Below are 21,434 nucleotides of genomic sequence, written 5' to 3'. Positions count from 1 at the left end.
GCCAAGTTTGAACAAAATAGGTTCATATGTGTCTGAGATACGACTGTGGACAGATGCACAGACGGACGAGACCCAACCCGTAAGCCCCCATTTCGGACGAAGTTCAACGGGGACGAAAAAGATGTCCATTGCCATGGGAGCCAATTGTGAACTTGTACAGTTTCAGGCAGAAATCACTGATTGCTCTGGGGTGTGATTGTGTCGCGATTCGTCCAGGTGATGGGCAACTGCAGGTTTTGAAAAGACTGTCAAAGGTCGATATTAAAGATACGACTGCATGTCCTGAAGCTCACTTGGATCACAAGCAAGAGTCAATCAACCCCCCCCCCAACACACACACACACACACACACACACACACACACACACACACCTTCCCACCCCAACAGATGCCCAGCCAGAGGTCCTCAGACCCTAACTTTTTTTTAATGATGCGAACAAATTTTCGTACATCATGGGTAATGAAGTTGTGGTCAAGTTTCATTGAAATTGTGTTTGTAGTTTTGGAGACGAGAGCAAATACTTATTTTGGGGGGCTCAGACCCCCATCAGAGCCTCTTCGGCCCTGATTTTCTAATTGCGTGAACAAACTTTGGTCCATCACGGGTGAGGAAGGTTGTGTCAAGTTTCATCGATATCGTGTGTGTAGTTTCGGAAAAGATGGCAAATACCAACTATTTTGGGGGGTTAACCCCCACCCCCCGCCCCACGTTCACCCCTGAATGAGCGCAGATTTTGATGCGGTCAATACACCTTCGTTCGACATCAAATATGAAGCTCGTGGCCTAGTTTCATCAAAATCGTAAGAACATCATTTGGCACATGTCATGGTGGCCGAGTGGTTAAGGTGTTGGACTTGAAATCCAATGGGGTTTCCCCGCACAGGTTCGAATCCTGTCCATGACGTTGCACTATTTTTTGGAGCCTTCACTTTGATTCTGGGAGGACAGCGCAGCAGAGTCGTACCGAAGTTCGTGCTGTTTCCTTTCTTGAAGCTCTGCATTAAAATCAAGAACGGAGTGAGTTCAAGCAACTTTCAGTTGATAACAAGTTGTGCAGGTCTTCACGGGTCTCATTGTTTCCTCTTCTCCAGCGTCAAAGTTTCTTGTGATGGAACTTACATGATGTCCTCGACCACCGAAGGTGAAGGAGGTTGTGTTTTCACCTCTCTCTCTCCCTCTCTCTCTCTCTCTCTCTCTCTCTCTCTCTCTCTCTCTCTCTCTCTCTCTCTCTCTCTCTCTCTCTCTGTCTCTCTGTGTCTCTCTCTCTCTCTCTCTCTCTCTCTCTCTCTCTCTCTCTCTCTCTCTCTCTCTCTCTCTCTCTCTCTCTCTCTCTCTCTCTCTCTCTCTCTCTCTCTCTCTCTCTCTCTCTCTCTCTCTCTCTCTCTCTCTCTCTCTCTCTCTCTCTCTCTCTCTCTCTCTCTCTCTCTCTCTCTCTCTCTCTCTCTCTCTCTCTCTCTCTCTCCCTCTCTCTCTGTCTCTCTCTCTCTCTCTCTGTCTCTCTCTCTCTGTCTCTCTCTCTGTTTCTTGCAACGTCGATGATCAGTCGATTTTGTTTTTCTGTCCGTTTGTTTGTCGCCTCCAAATGACAATTTAAAACCGATCTTCACGAAACTTCACCACATGGTAGAGTTTGTCATAAGAAAGAAGGAGATTATTTTTGAGGTCAACATCGACCCAAGATCAACAACTGAGGTGATACTTCTGAAATCCTCAATTTTTGTCGGATTGACTTGAAATTTGAAGAGGATTTATATTTCAGGTCACTGAGTTAAACCAGCCAATTATTTTTGAGGTCATCATCTACAAAAGTTCAACCGAGTCCCAAGATCAACAACTTAGGTGGTATTTCAAACACCCCTAATTTTAAACCCATTGACTTCAAATTTGAAGAGGAGCTGCATATTTGGCCACTGAATTCAACCACAAATTATTTTTTCGGTCAAATTTGTTTCATGGATTTTGCAAGTATCGTGCTCTGCGTGACGTCTTCTTGTTAATTTCCGGAATCCTTCGGATTTCGGAAATTATGTTGGTCAGTTGTGTGTGTCATTCTGTGTCTGTCTGTTGTTTGTGTGTTTGTTTTCGCCGGAGCAGCCACACCGTTTCAGCGATCATGACCAACCTGGGTACAGACGTCGTCCATGGTCCAACTTAGACACTTGACGTTGTTGGTGAATCGAGGTCAATGGTCAAGGTCACCGAAAAACAGAAATTCTTATTTTTGCAATAACGTCCGCTAACATGGTCGTGTCGACTTCAAACCAAATCCAAAATGTGCATCTTCCAATTCTGCATCCAACCATATGTCTCATTGGCATGCCACACCAACACCCTTCTGAGTGGTCGGGGGTCGAATGTCAGAGGGGTCGGGTCAAAAATTTCAAATTGCGATAAAAACGCCATTTCAAGTCCGATTGATTTCCAAGTTATGATCATGACCAAACTAAGTGCTATAAGTCATTAAACAGAAGCACTATCGACTTGTGGGAACCAAATTGATTTCCGGGTTTTTCTTTTTTCAGAGATCATGGAGATATGACAAAGTTATTCCAGCAATTCTTTGCTCAACGAGCAATTTCATTCGTTTGTCTGTGAACAGAATATCTCAAAACGTTGAAGACGGATTTGGACGAAATTTGGTGGACAGCTTCGGTGTGTGACAAGGATGAACTGATTAGATTTTGGTGAAGATCCAGATACAGATCCGGATACTAGAACTTTTAATGTGATTCTTCACCATTTAGAGATCGGGTCAAAAACGATATATAGCACGATATCTCAAAAAGTTGTGGCCGAGTCATGATAAATCTTGGTGGATGAGTTGGTTCGGTGACAAGAACAATTCGATTAGATTTTGTTTCAGGTCCGGATCCAGATCCGGCCTTTCAGTTGGATACAAAACGTAAACTGTTGAGCCTGGCAGAGATATGCGCTCAACTGAATGCCATTCGAATTTCTTCACAGTTGTGGACCAGTCCCATAACTTTGTCTGGTAACTACTCCAAGACAGAGAACTAAAGATAGATAGGATTGGAAAGTTATATTATGCGTGTATGAGCCAAGGTAGAAGTGTCTCCCTTTCATCAGAGGTCCTACGAGCTATGAGATGACCTGATATTTCATGTCCAGGCTCCATTTTTCAGCAAGTAATACACAATCTCGACCCGCCCTGAAGGTGGCAACCCTGCTCGTAATATATTTACTTAACCACATCAATCAGTCCTCTATATTTTAAAGACAAGAGATGATTAGAGATCTTTACTAGACAAGGGACAAGGATAACGAAAACCACAAAGTCGAAGAACAGGACATGCTCAGCTCTGTCATCTCAGATAGTTTTGGTGCCCTCTGTTTTTATTGCCTCTCCTTTGGTATATTTTCCCTCTGATTCTCCATTCCTTCCCAACCTTTCCAGGTCGGACGTGTTCTTTCAGTAACCCATTCCTTGTGAAAATCTGAAATTCAAGGTTATGTTTTCACCTCCACCTATTTTCTTTCTTTCTTCGATTGTTGAACCTCCTTCCTCAGTCTGTTAAATCACATTCTCTCCTCCAGAGCTTCAGTTTGGCCGTTAACCAACACCTCAAGTCATCTTCCATCCCCACCCATGATATTTTCTATTCTCATAACCATCCCCTATCTCTCTCCACATACTTGCAAGACAACACCTTTCCATTTCTCTTCTTTTGTGCATTTAACACCTTGTTTGTTCCGTCAACGTTTTCTCCCATTGCCTGTCAGTGAGTTGCATTGTTCCTTGTTTAATGCGCCTTGACTTCAAGTACAAACAAGGAGAAAAAGACATAAAATGTCATCGCCCCTGTGGTTTTAGTAATTCTGCTGTTCGGAGTTAAAGGACTAACCCATATTTACAACATTTATGTGGATGCACAACTGAATTGAGTGGTCATGTGACATGGAAGATTGCAGACAATTGGGTTATTCAGTCATGGGTGTTCGTGATGTGGGTCACCTCGTTATATTGTGTAAGATAATTCGTCACTTGACATGTATGATGTTTTCGATTGGGAATGCAAATTTCACCCAAAAGGGATTCATGTTCATGTATTTGGGGGGAGATGTACTGAATTACACAAACAGTATAACATTTAATAATATTTATTTACATATAAAAGTAATTCTATTTAACTGCAGACAATAGAATATTATCATTTCGTTGAAAATGCTGTCTGATCAGTTTTTACCCCTCAGCCCGATTGTCTTCACAGGCGTTGTCCAGGCGTCCGGGCGTCTGTCAACTTTTGGTTTCCGTCAATTTCGAGGAGAACGCCTTGTCCGATTAAATCCATTTTTGCTGGGTGTGTTGGGGTTGAGTAGAGGAAGGTTCTTTTCGAAAATGGGCGCGCTGCAATTTTCAATGTGGCCTCCATGGCAGCCATCTTGAAATTGGTTTCCGTCAATTTGAGAATGCCTTGTCCAATTAAATCCAATTTTGCTGGGTGTGTTTTTTTTGTTGAGCAGAGGAAGGTTCTTTTCGATAATGGGCGCGCTGCGATTTTCAATATGGCCACCATCTTGAAAATGGTTTGCGTCAGGGGGCTGAGGGGTTACGCCCGCTTTGCGGTGTTATTTTTAGTCTTCTAAGGTAGGGTCGGCCTCCACTAATGAAGGCTGCCCAGAGACCACCACATGTCTAAATCCGGCCCTGATGTCCCCAGTCGGCCATCTTGATCTGATCTCAAAAATAAATGACGTGCATGTGTAAGCCATCATTCGTTACCTGTGTGCCAGGTTTGAGCAAGATCGGTAAAGGCATGTCTGAGAAATGGTTGAGGACGTGTTTAACATCAGGTTTTCACAAGTACAATGGCCGCCAGTCGGCCATCTTTGATTGAATCAGGAACCAAAATGATGAGCAGATGTATACCATCACGTACTGTCGTTGTGCCAAGTTTGAACAAAATAGGTTCATACATGTCTGAGATACGACTGTGGACAGAAACACAGATGCACAGACGGACGAGACCCAACCCGTAAGTCCCCATTTCGGACTAAGTTCAACGGGGGCGAAAAAGATGTCCATTGCCACGGGAGACAATTGTGAACTTGTACAGTTTCACGAAGAAATCACTGATTGCTCTGGGGTGTGATTGTGTCGCGATTCGTCCAGGTGATGGGCAACTGCAGGTTTTGAAAAGACTGTCAAAGGTCGATATAATATTAAAAATACGACTGCGTGTCCTGAAGCTCACTTGGATCAGGAGCAAGTCAATCAACGCCCCCCCCAAACACACACACATACACACACACACACACACACACACACACACACACACACACACACACACACACACACATATACACACACCTTCCCACCCCAACAGATGCCCAGCCAGAGGTCCTCAGACCCTAACTTTTTTTAATGCTGCGAACAAATGTTAGTACATCATGGGTAATGAAGTTGTGGTCAAGTTTCATTAAAATTGTGTTTGTAGTTTTGGAGAAGAGAGCAAATACTTATTTTGGGGGGCTCAGACCCCCATCAGAGTCTCTTCGGCCCTGATTTTCTAATTGCGTGAACAAACTTTGGTCCATTACGGGTGAGGAAGGTTGTGTCAAGTTTCATCGATATCGTGTGTGTAGTTTCGGTAAAGATGGCAAATACCAACTGTTTTGGGGGGTTAACCCCCACCCCCGCCCCACGTTCACCACCTGAATGAGCGCAGATTTTGATGCGGTCAATACACCTTCGTTCGACATCAAATATGAAGCTCGTGGCCGAGTTTCATCAAAATCGTAAGAACATCATTTGGCACATGTCATGGTGGCCGAGTGGTTAAGGCGTTGGACTAGAAATCCAATGGGGTTTCCCTGCACAGGTTCGAATCCTGTCCATGACGTTGTACTGTTTTTTTGGAGCCTCCACTTTGATTCTGGGAGGACAGCCGTTTGTGCACAGCAGAGTCGAACCGAAGTTCGTGCTGTTTCCTTTCTTGAAGCTCTGCATTAAAATCAAGAATGGAGTGAGTTCAAGCAACTTTATAAGTTGATAACAAGTTGTGCAGGTCTTCAGGGGTCTCATTGTTTCCTCTTCTCCAGCGTCAAAGTTTCTTGTGATGGAACTTACATGATGTCCTCGACCACCGAAGGTGAAGGGGGTTGTGTTTTCACCTCTCTCTCTCTCTCTCTCTCTCTCTCTCTCTCTCTCTCTCTCTCTCTCTCTCTCTCTCTCTCTCTCTCTCTCTCTCTCTCTCTCTCTCTCTCTCTCTCTCTCTCTCTCTCTCTCTCTCTCTCTCTCTCTCTCTCTCTCTCTCTCTCTCTCTCTCTCTCTCTCTCTCTCTCTCTCTCTCTCTCTCTCTCTCTCTCTCTCTCTCTCTCTCTCTCTCTCTCTCTCTCTCTCTCTCTCTCTCTCTCTCTCTCTCTCTCTCTCTCTCTCTCTCCCTCTCTCTCTCTCTCTCTCTCTCTCTCTCTCTCTCTCTCTCTCTGTCTCTCTCTGTTTCCTGCAACGTCGATGATCAGTCGATTTTGTTGTTCTGTCCGTTTGTTTGTCGCCTCCAAGTGACAATTTAAAACCGATCTTCACGAAACTTCACCACATGGTAGAGTTTGTCATAAGGAAGAAGGAGATTATTTTTGAGGTCAACATCGACCCAAGATCAACAACTGAGGTGATACTTCTGAAATCCTCAATTTTTGTCGAATTGACTTGAAATTTGAAGAGGATTTATATTTCAGGTCACTGAATTAAACCAGCCAATTGTTTTTGAGGTCACCATCTACAAAAGTTCAACCTCGTCCCAAGGTCAACAACTTAGGTGGTATTTCAAACACCCCTAATTTTAAACCCATTGACTTCAAATTTGAAGAGGAGCTGCATATTTGGCCACTGAATTCAACCACAAATTATTTTTTCGGTTAAATTTGTTTCATGGATTTTGCAAGTATCGTGCTCTGCGTGACGTCTTCTTGTTAATTTCCGGAATCCTTCGGATTTCGGAAATTATGTTGGTCAGTTGTGTGTGTCATTCTGTGTGTCTGTCTGTTTGTTTGTGTGTTTGTTTTCGCCGGAGCAGCCACACCGTTTCAGCGATCATGACCAACCTGGGTACAGACGTCGTCCATGGTCCAACTTAGACACTTGACGTTGTTGGTGAATCGAGGTCAATGGTCAAGGTCACCGAAAAACAGAAATTCTTATTTTTGCAATAACGTCCGCTAACATGGTCGTGTCGACTTCAAACCAAATCCAAAATGTGCATCTTCCAATTCTGCATCCAACCATATGTCTCATTGGCATGCCACACCAACACCCTTCTGAGTGGTCGGGGGTCGAATGTCAGGGGGGTCGGGTCAAAAATTTCAAATTGCGATAAAAACGCCATTTCAAGTCCCATTGATTTCCAAGTAATGATCATGACCAAACTAAGTGCTATAATTCATTAAACAGAAGCACTATCGACTTGTAGGAACCAAATTGATTTCCAGGTTTTTCTTTTTTCAGAGATCATGGAGATATGACAAAGTTATTCCAGCAATTCTTTGCTCAACGAGCAATTTCATTCGTTTGTCTGTGAACAGAATATCTCAAAACGTTGAAGACGGATTTGGACGAAATTTGGTGGACAGCTTCGCTGTGTGACAAGGATGAACTGATTAGATTTTGGTGAAGATCCAGATACAGATCCGGATACTAGAACTTTTAATGTGATTCTTCACCATTTAGAGATCGGGTCAAAAACGATATATAGCACGATATCTCAAAAAGTTGTGGCCGAGTTATGATAAATCTTTTTGGATGAGTTGGTTCGGTGACAAGAACAATTCGATTAGATTTTGTTTCAGGTCCGGATCCAGATCCGGCCTTTCAGTTGGATACAAAACGTAAACTGTTGAGCCTGGCAGAGATAGGCGCTCAACTCAATGCCGTTATAATTTCTTCACAGTGGTGGACCAGTCCCATAACTTTGTCTGGTAACTCCTCCAAGACAGAAAACTAAAGATAGATAGGATTGGAAAGTTATATTATGCGTGTATGAGCCAAGGTAGAAGTGTCTCCCTTTCATCAGAGGTCCCACGAGCTGAGATTACCTGATATTTCATGTCGAGGCTCCATTTTTCAGCAAGTAATACACAATCTCCACCCGCCCTGAAGGTGGCAACCCTGCTAGTAATATATTTACTTAACCACATCAATCAGTCCTCTATATTTTAAAGACAAGAGATGATTAGAGATCTTTACTAGACAAGGGACAAGGATAACGAAAACCACAAAGTCGAAGCACAGGACATGCTCAGCTCTGTCATCTCAGATAGTTTTGGTGCCCTCTGTTTTTATTGCCTCTCCTTTGGTATATTTTCCCTCTGATTCTCCATTCCTTCCCAACCTTTCCAGGTTGGACGTGTTCTTTCAGTAACCCATTCCTTGTGAAAATCTGAAATTCAAGGTTATGTTTTCACCTCCACCTCTTTTCTTCCTTTCTTCGATTGTTGAACCTCCTTCCTCAGTCTGTTGAATCACATTCTTTCCTCCAGAGCTTCAGTTTGGCCGTTAACCAACACCTCAAGTCATCTTCCATCCCCACCCATGATATTTTCTCTTCTCATAACCATCCCCTATCTCTCTCCACATACTTGCAAGATAACACCTTTCCATTTATATTCTTTTGTGCATTTAACACCTTGTTTGTTACGTCAACGTTTTCTCCCATTGCCTGTCAGTGAGTTGCATTGTTCCTTGTTCAATGCGCCTTGACTTCAAGTACAAACAAGGAGAAAAAGACATAAAATGTCATCGCCCCTGTGGTTTTAGTAATTTTGCTGTTCGGAGTTAAAGGGCAAACCTATATTTACAACATTTATGTGGATGCACAACTTAATTGAGTGGACATGTGACATGGAAGATTGCGGACGATTGGGTTATTCAGTCATGGATATTAATGATGTGGGTCACCTCGTTATATTGTGTAAGATAATTCGTCACTTAACATGTTTGATGTTTTCGATTGGGAATGCAAATTTCACCCAAAAGGGATTCATGTTAATGTATTTGGGGGGAGATGCACTGAATTACACAAATAGTCTAACATTTAATAATACTTATTTTCATATAAAAGTAATTATATTTAACTGCAGACAATAGAATATTCTCATTTCGTTGAAAATGCTGTCTGATCAGTTTTTACCCCTCAGCCCACTTGTCGTCACAGGCGTTGTCCAGGCGTCCGGGCGTCTGTCAACTTTTGGTTTCCGTCAATTTCGAGGAGAACGCCTTGTCCGAAGAAATCCATTTTTGCAGGGTGTGTTGGGGTTGAGTAGAGGAAGGTTCCTTTCGAAAATGGGCACACTGCGATTTTCAATGTGGCCTCCATGGCAGCCATCTTGAAATTGGTTTGTGTCAAGGGGCTGAGGGGTTACGCCCGCTTTGCGGTATTATGTTTTGCATTCTAAGTTAGGGTCGGCCTCCACTACTGAAGGCTGCCCAGGGACCACCACATGTCTAAATCCGGCCCTGATGTCCCCAGTCGGCCATCTTGATCTGATCTCAAAAATAAATGACGTGCATGTGTAAGCCATCATTCGTTACCTGTGTGCCAGGTTTGAGCAAGATCGGTAAAGGCATGTCTGAGAAATGGTTGAGGACGTGTTTAACATCAGGTTTTCACAAGTACAATGGCCGCCAGTCGGCGATCTTTGATTGAATGAGGAAACAAAATGATGAGCAGATGTATACCATCACTTACTGTCGTTGTGCCAAGTTTGAACAAAATAGGTTCATATGTGTCTGAGATACGACTGTGGACAGATACACACATGCACAGACGGACGAGACCCAACCCTTAAGCCCCCATTTCGGACTAAGTTCAACGGGGACGAAAAAGATGTCCATTGCCACGGGAGCCAATTGTGAACTTGTACAGTTTCAGGCAGAAATCACTGATTGCTCTGGGGTGTGATTGTGTCGGGATTCGTCCAGGTGATGGGCAACTGCAGGTTTTGAAAAGACTGTCAAAGGTCGATATTAAATATACGACTGTGTGTTCTGAAGCTCACTTGGATCAGGAGCAAGAGTCAATCAACCCCCGCCCCCAACACACACACACGTACACACACACACACACACACACACACACACACACACACACACACACACACACACACACACCTTCCCACCACAACAGATGCCCAGCCAGAGGTCCTCAGATCCTAACTTTTTTTTAATGATGCGAACAAATTTTCGTACATCATGGGTAATGAAGTTGTGGTCAAGTTTCATTGAAATTGTGTTTGTAGTTTTGGAGACGAGAGCAAATACTTATTTTGGGGGGCTCAGACCCCCATCAGAGCCTCTTCGGCCCTGATTTTCTAATTGCGTGAACAAACTTTGGTCCATCACGGGTGAGGAAGGTTGTGTCAAGTTTCATCGATATCGTGTGTGTAGTTTCGGAAAAGATGGCAAATACCAACTATTTTGGGGGGTTAACCCCCACCCCCCGCCCCACGTTCACCCCCTGAATGAGCGCAGATTTTGATGCGGTCAATACACCTTCGTTCGACATCAAATATGAAGCTCGTGGCCTAGTTTCATCAAAATCGTAAGAACATCATTTGGCACATGTCATGGTGGCCGAGTGGTTAAGGCGTTGTACTTGAAATCCAATGGGGTTTCCCTGCACAGGTTCGAATCCTGTCCATGACGTCACACTGTTTTTTGGAGCCTCCACTTTGATTCTGGGAGGACAGCCGTTTGTGCGCAGCAGAGTCGTACCGAAGTTCGTGCTGTTTCCTTTCTTGAAGCTCTGCATTAAAATCAAGAACGGAGTGAGTTCAAGCAACTTTCAGTTGATAACAAGTTGTGCAGGTCTTCAGGGGTCTCATTGTTTCCTCTTCTCCAGCGTCAAAGTTTCTTGTGATGGAACTTACATGATGTCCTCGACCACCGAAGGTGAAGGAGGTTGTGTTTTCACCTCTCTCTCTCTCTCTCTCTCTCTCTCTCTCTCTGTCTCTCTCTCTCTCTCTCTCTCTCTCTCTCTCTCTCTCTCTCTCTCTCTCTCTCTCTCTGTCTCTCTCTCTCTCTCTCTCTCTCTCTCTCTCTCTCTCTCTCTCTCTCTCTCTCTCTCTCTCTCTCTCTCTCTCTCTCTCTCTCTCTCTCTGTCTCTCTCTGTCTCTCTCTCTGTTTCTTGCAACGTCGATGATCAGTCGATTTTGTTTTTCTGTCCGTTTGTTTGTCGCCTCCAAATGACAATTTAAAACCGATCTTCACGAAACTTCACCACATGGTAGAGTTTGTCATAAGAAAGAAGGAGATTATTTTTGAGGTCAACATCGACCCAAGATCAACAACTGAGGTGATACTTCTGAAATCCTCAATTTTTGTCGGATTGACTTGAAATTTGAAGAGGATTTATATTTCAGGTCACTGAGTTAAACCAGCCAATTGTTTTTGAGGTCATCATCTACAAAAGTTCAACCGAGTCCCAAGGTCAACAACTTAGGTGGTATTTCAAACACCCCTAATTTTAAACCCATTGACTTCAAATTTGAAGAGGAGCTGCATATTTGGCCACTGAATTCAACCACAAATTATTTTTTCGGTCAAATTTGTTTCATGGATTTTGCAAGTATCGTGCTCTGCGTGACGTCTTCTTGTTAATTTCCGGAATCCTTCGGATTTCGGAAATTATGTTGGTCAGTTGTGTGTGTCATTCTGTGTCTGTCTGTTGTTTGTGTGTTTGTTTTCGCCGGAGCAGCCACACCGTTTCAGCGATCATGACCAACCTGGGTACAGACGTCGTCCATGGTCCAACTTAGACACTTGACGTTGTTGGTGAATCGAGGTCAATGGTCAAGGTCACCGAAAAACAGAAATTCTTATTTTTGCAATAACGTCCGCTAACATGGTCGTGTCGACTTCAAACCAAATCCAAAATGTGCATCTTCCAATTCTGCATCCAACCATATGTCTCATTGGCATGCCACACCAACACCCTTCTGAGTGGTCGGGGGTCGAATGTCAGAGGGGTCGGGTCAAAAATTTCAAATTGCGATAAAAACGCCATTTCAAGTCCGATTGATTTCCAAGTTATGATCATGACCAAACTAAGTGCTATAAGTCATTAAACAGAAGCACTATCGACTTGTGGGAACCAAATTGATTTCCGGGTTTTTCTTTTTTCAGAGATCATGGAGATATGACAAAGTTATTCCAGCAATTCTTTGCTCAACGAGCAATTTCATTCGTTTGTCTGTGAACAGAATATCTCAAAACGTTGAAGACGGATTTGGACGAAATTTGGTGGACAGCTTCGGTGTGTGACAAGGATGAACTGATTAGATTTTGGTGAAGATCCAGATACAGATCCGGATACTAGAACTTTTAATGTGATTCTTCACCATTTAGAGATCGGGTCAAAAACGATATATAGCACGATATCTCAAAAAGTTGTGGCCGAGTCATGATAAATCTTGGTGGATGAGTTGGTTCGGTGACAAGAACAATTCGATTAGATTTTGTTTCAGGTCCGGATCCAGATCCGGCCTTTCAGTTGGATACAAAACGTAAACTGTTGAGCCTGGCAGAGATATGCGCTCAACTGAATGCCATTCGAATTTCTTCACAGTTGTGGACCAGTCCCATAACTTTGTCTGGTAACTACTCCAAGACAGAGAACTAAAGATAGATAGGATTGGAAAGTTATATTATGCGTGTATGAGCCAAGGTAGAAGTGTCTCCCTTTCATCAGAGGTCCTACGAGCTATGAGATGACCTGATATTTCATGTCCAGGCTCCATTTTTCAGCAAGTAATACACAATCTCGACCCGCCCTGAAGGTGGCAACCCTGCTCGTAATATATTTACTTAACCACATCAATCAGTCCTCTATATTTTAAAGACAAGAGATGATTAGAGATCTTTACTAGACAAGGGACAAGGATAACAACAACCACAAAGTGGAAGCACAGGACATGCTCAGCTCTGTCATCTCAGATAGTTTTGGTGCCCTCTGTTTTTATTGCCTCTCCTTTGGTATATTTTCCCTCTGATTCTCCATTCCTTCCCAACCTTTCCAGGTCGGACGTGTTCTTTCAGTAACCCATTCCTTGTGAAAATCTGAAATTCAAGGTTATGTTTTCACCTCCACCTATTTTCTTTCTTTCTTCGATTGTTGAACCTCCTTCCTCAGTCTGTTAAATCACATTCTTTCCTCCAGAGCTTCAGTTTGGCCGTTAACCAACACCTCAAGTCATCTTCCATCCCCACCCATGATATTTTCTATTCTCAGAACCATCCCCTATCTCTCTCCACATACTTGCAAGACAACACCTTTCCATTTCTCTTCTTTTGTGCATTTAACACCTTGTTTGTTACGTCAACGTTTTCTCCCATTGCCTGTCAGTGAGTTGCATTGTTCCTTGTTTAATGCGCCTTGACTTCAAGTACAAACAAGGAGAAAAAGACATAAAATGTCATCGCCCCTGTGGTTTTAGTAATTCTGCTGTTCGGAGTTAAAGGACCAACCCATATTTACAACATTTATGTGGATGCACAACTGAATTGAGTGGTCATGTGACATGGAAGATTGCAGACAATTGGGTTATTCAGTCATGGGTGTTCGTGATGTGGGTCACCTCGTTATATTGTGTAAGATAATTCGTTACTTGACATGTATGATGTTTTCGATTGGGAATGCAAATTTCACCCAAAAGGGATTCATGTTCATGTATTTGGGGGGAGATGTACTGAATTACACAAACAGTATAACATTTAATAATATTTATTTACATATAAAAGTAATTCTATTTAACTGCAGACAATAGAATATTATCATTTAGTTGAAAATGCTGTCTGATCAGTTTTTACCCCTCAGCCCGATTGTCTTCACAGGCGTTGTCCAGGCGTCCGGGCGTCTGTCAACTTTTGGTTTCCGTCGATTTCGAGGAGAACGCCTTGTCCGATTAAATCCATTTTTGCTGGGTGTGTTGGGGTTGAGTAGAGGAAGGTTCTTTTCGAAAATGGGCACGCTGCGATTTTCAATGTGGCCTCCATGGCAGCCATCTTGAAATTGGTTTCCGTCAATTTCGAGAATGCCTTGTCCGATTAAATCCAATTTTGCTGGGTGTGTTGGGGTTGAGCAGAGGAAGGTTCTTTTCGATAATGGGCGCGCTGCGATTTTCAATATGGCCACCATCTTGAAAATGGTTTGCGTCAGGGGGCTGAGGGGTTACGCCCGCTTTGCGGTGTTATTTTTAGTCTTCTAAGGTAGGGTCGGCCTCCACTAATGAAGGCTGCCCAGAGACCACCACATGTCTAAATCCGGCCCTGATGTCCCCAGTCGGCCATCTTGATCTGATCTCAAAAATAAATGACGTGCATGTGTAAGCCATCATTCGTTACCTGTGTGCCAGGTTTGAGCAAGATCGGTAAAGGCATGTCTGAGAAATGGTTGAGGACGTGTTTAACATCAGGTTTTCACAAGTACAATGGCCGCCAGTCGGCCATCTTTGATTGAATCAGGAACCAAAATGATGAGCAGATGTATACCATCATGTACTGTCGTTGTGCCAAGTTTGAACAAAATAGGTTCATACGTGTCTGAGATACGACTGTGGACAGACACACAGATGCACAGACGGACGAGACCCAACCCGTAAGCCCCCATTTCGGACTAAGTTCAACGGGGACGAAAAAGATGTCCATTGCCATGGGAGCCAATTGTGAACTTGTACAGTTTCAGGCAGAAATCACTGATTGCTCTGGGGTGTGATTGTGTCAGGATTCGTCCAGGTGATGGGCAACTGCAGGTTTTGAAAAGACTGTCAAAGGTCGATATTAAAAATACGACTGCGTGTCCTGAAGCTCACTTGGATCAGGAGCAAGAGTCAATCAACGCCCCCCCCAACAGACACACACACACACACACACATATACACACACCTTCACACCCCAACAGATGCCCAGCCAGAGGTCCTCAGACCCTAACTTTTTTAATGCTGCGAACAAATGTTAGTACATCATGGGTGATGAAGTTGTGGTCAAGTTTCATTGAAATTGTGTTTGTAGTTTTGGAGACGAGAGCAAATACTTATTTGGGGGGGGGGCTCAGACCCCCCCATCAGAGCCTCTTCGGCCCTGGTTTTCTAATTGCGTGAACAAACTTTGGTCCATCACGGGTGAGGAAGGTTGTGTCAAGTTTCATCGATATCGTGTGTGTAGTTTCGGAAAAGATGGCAAATACCAACTATTTTGGGCGGTTAACCCTTACCCCCCGCCCCACGTTCACCCCCTGAATGAGCGCAGATTTTGATGCGGTCAATGCACCTTCGTTAGACATCAAATATGAAGCTCGTGGCCGAGTTTCATCAAAATCGTAAGAACATCATTTGGCGCATGTCATGGTGGCCGAGTGGTTAAGGTGTTGGACTTGAAATCCAATGGGGTTTCCCCGCACAGGTTCGAATCCTGTCCATGACGTCACACTGTTTTTTTGGAGCCTTCACTTTGATTCTGGGAGGACAGCCGTTTGTGCACAGCAGATTCGTACCGAAGTTCGTGCTGTTTCCTTTCTTGAAGCTCTGAATTAAAATCAAGAACGGAGTGAGTTCAAGCAACTTTATAAGTTGATAAGTTGTGCAGGTCTTCAGGGGTCTCATTGTTTCCTCTTCTCCAGCGTCAAAGTTTCTTGTGATGGAACTTATATGATGTCCTCGACCACCGAAGGTGAAGGAGGTTGTGTTTTCACCCCTCTCTCTCTCTCCTTCTGTTTCTTGCAACATCGATGATCAGTCGATTTTGTTGTTCTGTCCGTTTGTTTGTCGTCCCCAAGTGACAATTTAAAACCGATCTTCACGAAACTTCACCACATGGTAGAGTTTGTCATAAGGAAGAAGGAGATTATTTTTGAGGTCAACATCGACCCAAGATCAACAACTTCGGTGATACTTCTGAAATCCTCAATTTTCGTCGGATTGACTTGAAATTTGAAGAGGATTTATATTTCAGGTCACTGATTTAAACCAGCCAATTGTTTTGAGGTCAACATCGAGCAAAAGGTCAACCTCGTCCCAAGGTCAACAACTAAGGTGGCATTTCTAAAACCCTTAATTTTAAACCCATTGACTTGAAATTTGAAGAGGAGCTGCATATTTGGTCACTGAATTCAACCACAAATTATTTTTTCAGTCAAATTTGTTTCATGGATTTTGCAAGTGTCGTGCTCTGCGTGACATCTTGTTAATTCTTCATGAAAAAAAAATTGCAAGGAAAAATGTATTTGTGAGTGCCTGAATGGTAGTTGGTAGTGAATGGAACAGATATAAGATATTCATCTTATCTCATTCTCTATTTTATATCGAAGTTCAGATTCTTTGTTGTTGAAAAATATACTTTGTGGATGACTATAAATATGTCTTGTCACCTTTTTAGTATTCTAAGGTAGGGTCGGCCTCCACTACTGAAGGCTGCCCAGGGGCCATCACATGTCTAAATCCGGCCCTGCAAACTAAACCCCTAAATCCGGTCCATGAATTACAGTAAGGATTATTGTAATAATTATAAGGAGCCTCACAGGATGGCTGAGAGGTGTGTACACTCACCTCTAAGCTGTGTTTCCTCGGTTCGAATCCCAAACCAGCTATAAACTGTCATCCCAGTGTTTCACAGGCAGTGTGATTCATCAATGTGTGTGCCGTGCCGTCCTTTGGATGAACTTTAAAATCTGTGTCCCATCAGCCAATATTAGTTGGTGAATGTTAAAGATCCCATGGTGTCTTTTGCAAATAGTCAGTGAACTATCTCTGGCACCCTGACCAAATGACATAGTTCCTACCCTAACTACTGTGGAAAGACAATGGAAAAACAACCAGCTTATCCCTCTTGCTCAGGAAGCTGCTTTGGTGGCATTGACACTCTGTGAAGAGTCTGGTCTGGTACATCAGAGAGAGAATAATTGGTTCACGAGCACCAGCCAGAGTGACCACTATATTCGTTATGTCTGTGTGTCTTTTGGGTCGCCGAAATAGGTGACCCTTATTGTCAGTAAATCTGTCTGTTTGTTTGGATGTTTGTTCGTTTGTCATCAGCATAATTGGTAGTAAACGTGGGCGGATTTTTACCAAACTCGGGTGGTAGGTACATCTTATGACCTCGGACTTTGGAAATTGTGATGGTTGCTCGGGACGGTTTGGTTCCCTAGCAACAACGGAAAAACCCTCAAAATCGGTACCGTTCACGCGAAATCGATTCCGAAAGCCATTATCCCACGTAGGGTTATGAAATTTGGCACTAATGATCTACAGGTGATGCTCTACCAAATATATTCCGGTTTTTGTGATATATGGAATACTTTACCTGCAGCGCCCCCTACAATTCGGGTATGCGCGAAAATTGAAGGCCCCTTAGCGACCAGGTCAGTGCATCGATACGAATGAAACTTTGCAGGTTCATGGTACTCAATGAGTACTACAACTTTGCCTCAGGACATATTGACCGATTTCGCTTAGGTCAGGGGTCAAAGGTCAGTTAGTGCAAAAATCGATAATATGCGAGAGCTGGAGGTGCCTTCGCGCCAAATGCTACTCCTCGGGTTATTGTCGGATGGTTATGAAAATTCACACTAATCGTCTGGAATACATTGTGCACAAGCGATCGAGCCGGATTTTCGATTTATATCTTTGTTCACCCACAGCACGCCCTCGAACTTTGGGGATTTCTGATTTCAAACTTTCTGATTTTCGGTACTTTTCATTCAAATGGATACCGAGTAGTTATCAGTAGATGGAATTGGATGAGATTTGATGTGCATAATCTTAAGGTGATTCCCTATCCGTTATATGACATCCATTTTGCTCTAAATCTTATAGTTTCCATGCTCGGCGACCCATCGCCGCCTCCCGGCTTGTCCGTGTGTCTGTCCAGAGCATAACTCCATGGACTTTGATCCGATCTTGATGAAACTTGGTTTTGTGTTCGACATCAGTCTAGTTGTGTTTTCTTGGATGAGGGCGTGGCTACGCCCATTGTGGGCAGAGCTACGCCCAAAAAATAGCCATTTTTCGGCGGTGGCCAGATTAAAAATCTATCTTCTCCTTGGGAATTGACTGAATGGAATGGGTTCTTCGGTATTTGAATAGCAAAATGAATTGTCTTAAACTTGTCCGATTTTTCATTTTCGTCCCAAGGTCAAGGTCACAAGGTCAAAAACATAGAAAATTGCGAATTTTGACATAAAAATCATACGACCGCCCAAACTTTGAGAGTTGGGATGACAATATTTTTACGCATAATCTTGAGGTCATTCCCCACCTAAAGTCTTGAAACCATTTTGCTCTTTCTCGAACACCTTGCCCGTGGCGCCCCCTTCAAGTTTGTTTTTACGCCAATTTCATCAAAGTATGGATAATCCGAGGAGTGCGAAATGCCATATAGCCTTTGTGACGTTATATTGTTCCTGGAATGTTTCAGAGGAAGTTTTGCACCAAAGGTCATAATCCTTGACCTTTGACCTTTAAAGTTCACAAAGGTCAAATTTTCAAAGTTGTGGGAATCGAACCGGGTTTTCGACCTTCTTCGACGAACTTACTCCATTAAGCTATAAGCACGTATCCTGTTTCCTTATTTTAATGTCCACAACATTGTTTTGGGACCTTTAAAGGTCATGTAAAGGTCAATTTTTTTAAGTTGCTGAACGAAAACGGGTTTTCGACATTTTGCAGCTAATAACCTGTCACCCGCACCACATCATGTTGATCATTTTTATAACTTGGTCAAAAATTATCACATTGTCTCATCCTTGACTTCTGAAACAATCTACATCGTCAAATACCGCTCATAAACCATCGTCGTCTTCAGACTTGTTTAATATATTTGTTTTAATGAAGTAGTTAGGGAGCTAGCACAGTTTCATTTACACTTTTGAGAACAGCATTGATATTCACACTGATGACACCCCTCATATCACTCGTTACAAATATACAACTATTTCCAGGGGTTTGCACTTAAGAAGGCCCCCAGTGGGGGGTCCAAAAGGGGTCTCAATTACACTTTTGAGAACAAAGCTGAAATTGATACTGAAATATCCCGTCACTTCGCTTATCACAAAAATGTAACTTAAGAAAGGATGGTCCCTGGCGTTTCGGCTTAAGAAGGGTTCAAACGGACGAAGAAGGGTCAAAACTCTTCATTGCCAACAGAGACAAGGAGTAGACAAGTATGAGCTTGATAATATAATTTATTGTGAAACATACAGGAGGAAACAGTAAAATAAAGGTAACTGGCATCAATTCTCGGCTTGGGTGCCTTTGCTTTGTCTCACAATTACAGCACTTTAGTTCCAATTTATGTTCAAGTCTCACAAATAATAACTTCAGCAAGGATTTTACTTGTAAGTGCCATATTCGCCAATGCTGCATCAAAGTATCATAAGATTCCCGACATATCCTCATCCTCGCACCGCCCAATGAAATTGATATGTCTTACATTGCAAATAAACAATACTCCTCATCTAATTCAGGGGTCTCCAACCTGCGGCCCACGGGCCACATGCGGCCCCTTAGACGGATTTATGCGGCCCGCGGTGCCATATTAAGTTTACATTACAATGCGGCCCGCGATACTGCAAATTTGTCAGGGTCAATGATCAAAGCGTTCTGTAATTTTTATTATCATTTTGATTCATATTTGACACGTGTTTTTAACACGATTATTTATTTATCATATTCGTTGGCAAGAAAAATATATTCAGCACTAATTTTTGTTTAAATTTCCGCATATTAATTATATATACAGTCAACCCCCGCTTCATCGCGGTTCACCTATCGCGCCCCCGGTTCATCGCGGGTTTTCCCTTGGAACGTAACTAATTTTTTTCTGCGGATTCCCCCGGTACATCGCGGTAATAATATATAAAATATAAATTATTTAAGCAAGAAATTATAACGCGTGGTGCTCGACCAGTCACACAACGCACAAGACAAAGTTTCGCTTGTGAACTTCGAATATTTTCGACGTTTTTTCTCAAAGCCCCACGATGCCGCCCAAACGCCCTGCACCTTCTAAGGCTTCTGGCAAGGAACCGAAGCGCCAGAGGAAGGTCCTGGGACGCTCCAGGAGAAGGTTAAGGTGCTCGATATATGCTTCGGGAAGGAAAAAGGTTTGCCGCCGTTGGACGAGCACTGCTCGAACCCAGCACCTCAAAACCTACCAGACCAGACTAGTCGATCTCCGGCACCTCAAACCCAATCACTGCCAAACCGACCAGACCAGACTAGTCGATCTCAGGCACCTCAAACCCAATCACTCCCAAACCGACCAGACCAGACGAGTCGATTTTTTGGGGAGGCATCCATTCATCGCGGATTTTCACTGAGTACGGGGAGGTTTGGAATGTCACCCCCGCGAGAAACGGGGGATTACTGTATATATATTTTTTCTGGAATTTAGCGTCCTTTTTTTGGTTGCGGCCCCCCACTCCTCACCACTTTGGTTTTGTGGCCCTCCGCCCAAAAAGGTTGGAGACCCCTGATCTAATTGGTATTACGATGCTTTTTTAACAGATGGGTGCCTTTTGGATTGAACAATAGCTGAAGAAGCCGATTTAGTCATATTCATCGTCAGTTTGGTTGTCTGCGTCACTGTCATTGCCATCGGTGTCAGAATCAGGGTCAGTCGGCCTCGGGTCGTCATCGTCGTCGCCGAGATCACCGGGATTTCGAAGAACTCTGTCGGGCATCTGGGGGCCTGTGAACCACACAGTTTGGTAGGAATTGTCCACCAGTTCCCATCCTTGTTGAGGATCTTTGGGCACAGCGTTGTTGCAGGCTGCGTGCCATGTCATTGCAACAAAGTTGCTGCGATACGATGGATCTTCTGCTGGACGACATTCTCGCATGGTGAGATGCTGCTGGCATCTACACCCTTGAGTCTTGCAAATGGCTGCTTACCCTTCTTCGGTCCGATTGATTTCTCAAATACCATAAATCTGTGCTTGTTCAGTGGCATTGTCTTTTTTGTACCGTACAATTTTGCAGTGTACTCCTCAAGAACGTTGCAAGTTGCTTCGTCCACTTGCTCTGCTGCCAATGCAGAGAAAGCATCCAGGAAGGAATGATCATTCTCTTCAGCAATTTTCAGAGGACGTTTTTTTCCCCTTCCTTATGGAGGATGAGGTGTAGTCGCATCCTGTGAATGCATGGAAGCCTGGCAGGGCTTTGCATAGGCGGGGTCCAATCTTGCTTGCAATGGCAGAGAGGTCAATGTAACGCCTGTTACCCCGGGCCCAGAGGTGCCGACGTCCATCCATATCTTGGTGTTCACGCGATGGGAATGGTGTCGAAGAATAACTGCTATGTCGGTATCAGTGGCTCTGATAACTATGTCACCTGGTTGTTGGCTCCGAGAAACTGCAACAATGGCATGAAGGCATATCCTTGTGTCGGCCTCTGGGTGATTGCACTCCAAGCGAGGAACAGGCGTTACATC

The 21,434-nt window shown here is 43.6% G+C and overlaps 1 protein-coding gene and 4 non-coding genes across 5 annotated transcripts in view; all 5 read left to right on the top strand.

The window, feature by feature from the left end:
• LOC147008295 (cell surface glycoprotein MUC18-like) overlaps positions 1–21,434 on the top strand; it is a 153,995-nt gene that overhangs the window by 22,376 nt on the left and 110,185 nt on the right. The gene's annotated exons all lie outside the window — the stretch shown is intronic.
• Positions 824–905, top strand: TRNAS-UGA (transfer RNA serine (anticodon UGA)). Its single transcript has one exon. It is a non-coding gene; the product is annotated as a tRNA-Ser (tRNA).
• Positions 5,781–5,862, top strand: TRNAS-AGA (transfer RNA serine (anticodon AGA)). The gene has a single exon. It is a non-coding gene; the product is annotated as a tRNA-Ser (tRNA).
• On the top strand, positions 10,577–10,658 carry TRNAS-UGA (transfer RNA serine (anticodon UGA)). Its single transcript has one exon. It is a non-coding gene; the product is annotated as a tRNA-Ser (tRNA).
• On the top strand, positions 15,350–15,431 carry TRNAS-UGA (transfer RNA serine (anticodon UGA)). The gene has a single exon. It is a non-coding gene; the product is annotated as a tRNA-Ser (tRNA).

The sequence above is a fragment of the Eptatretus burgeri genome, chromosome 20 (assembly GCF_056783735.1).
Source record: "Eptatretus burgeri isolate ZD-2024b chromosome 20, Ebu_testis_v1, whole genome shotgun sequence".
In the NCBI taxonomy this organism is placed as follows: Eukaryota; Metazoa; Chordata; class Myxini; order Myxiniformes; family Myxinidae; genus Eptatretus; species Eptatretus burgeri.
Note: the sequence above shows the minus strand (reverse complement) of the source record. Positions and strands in the feature narration are given on the sequence as shown.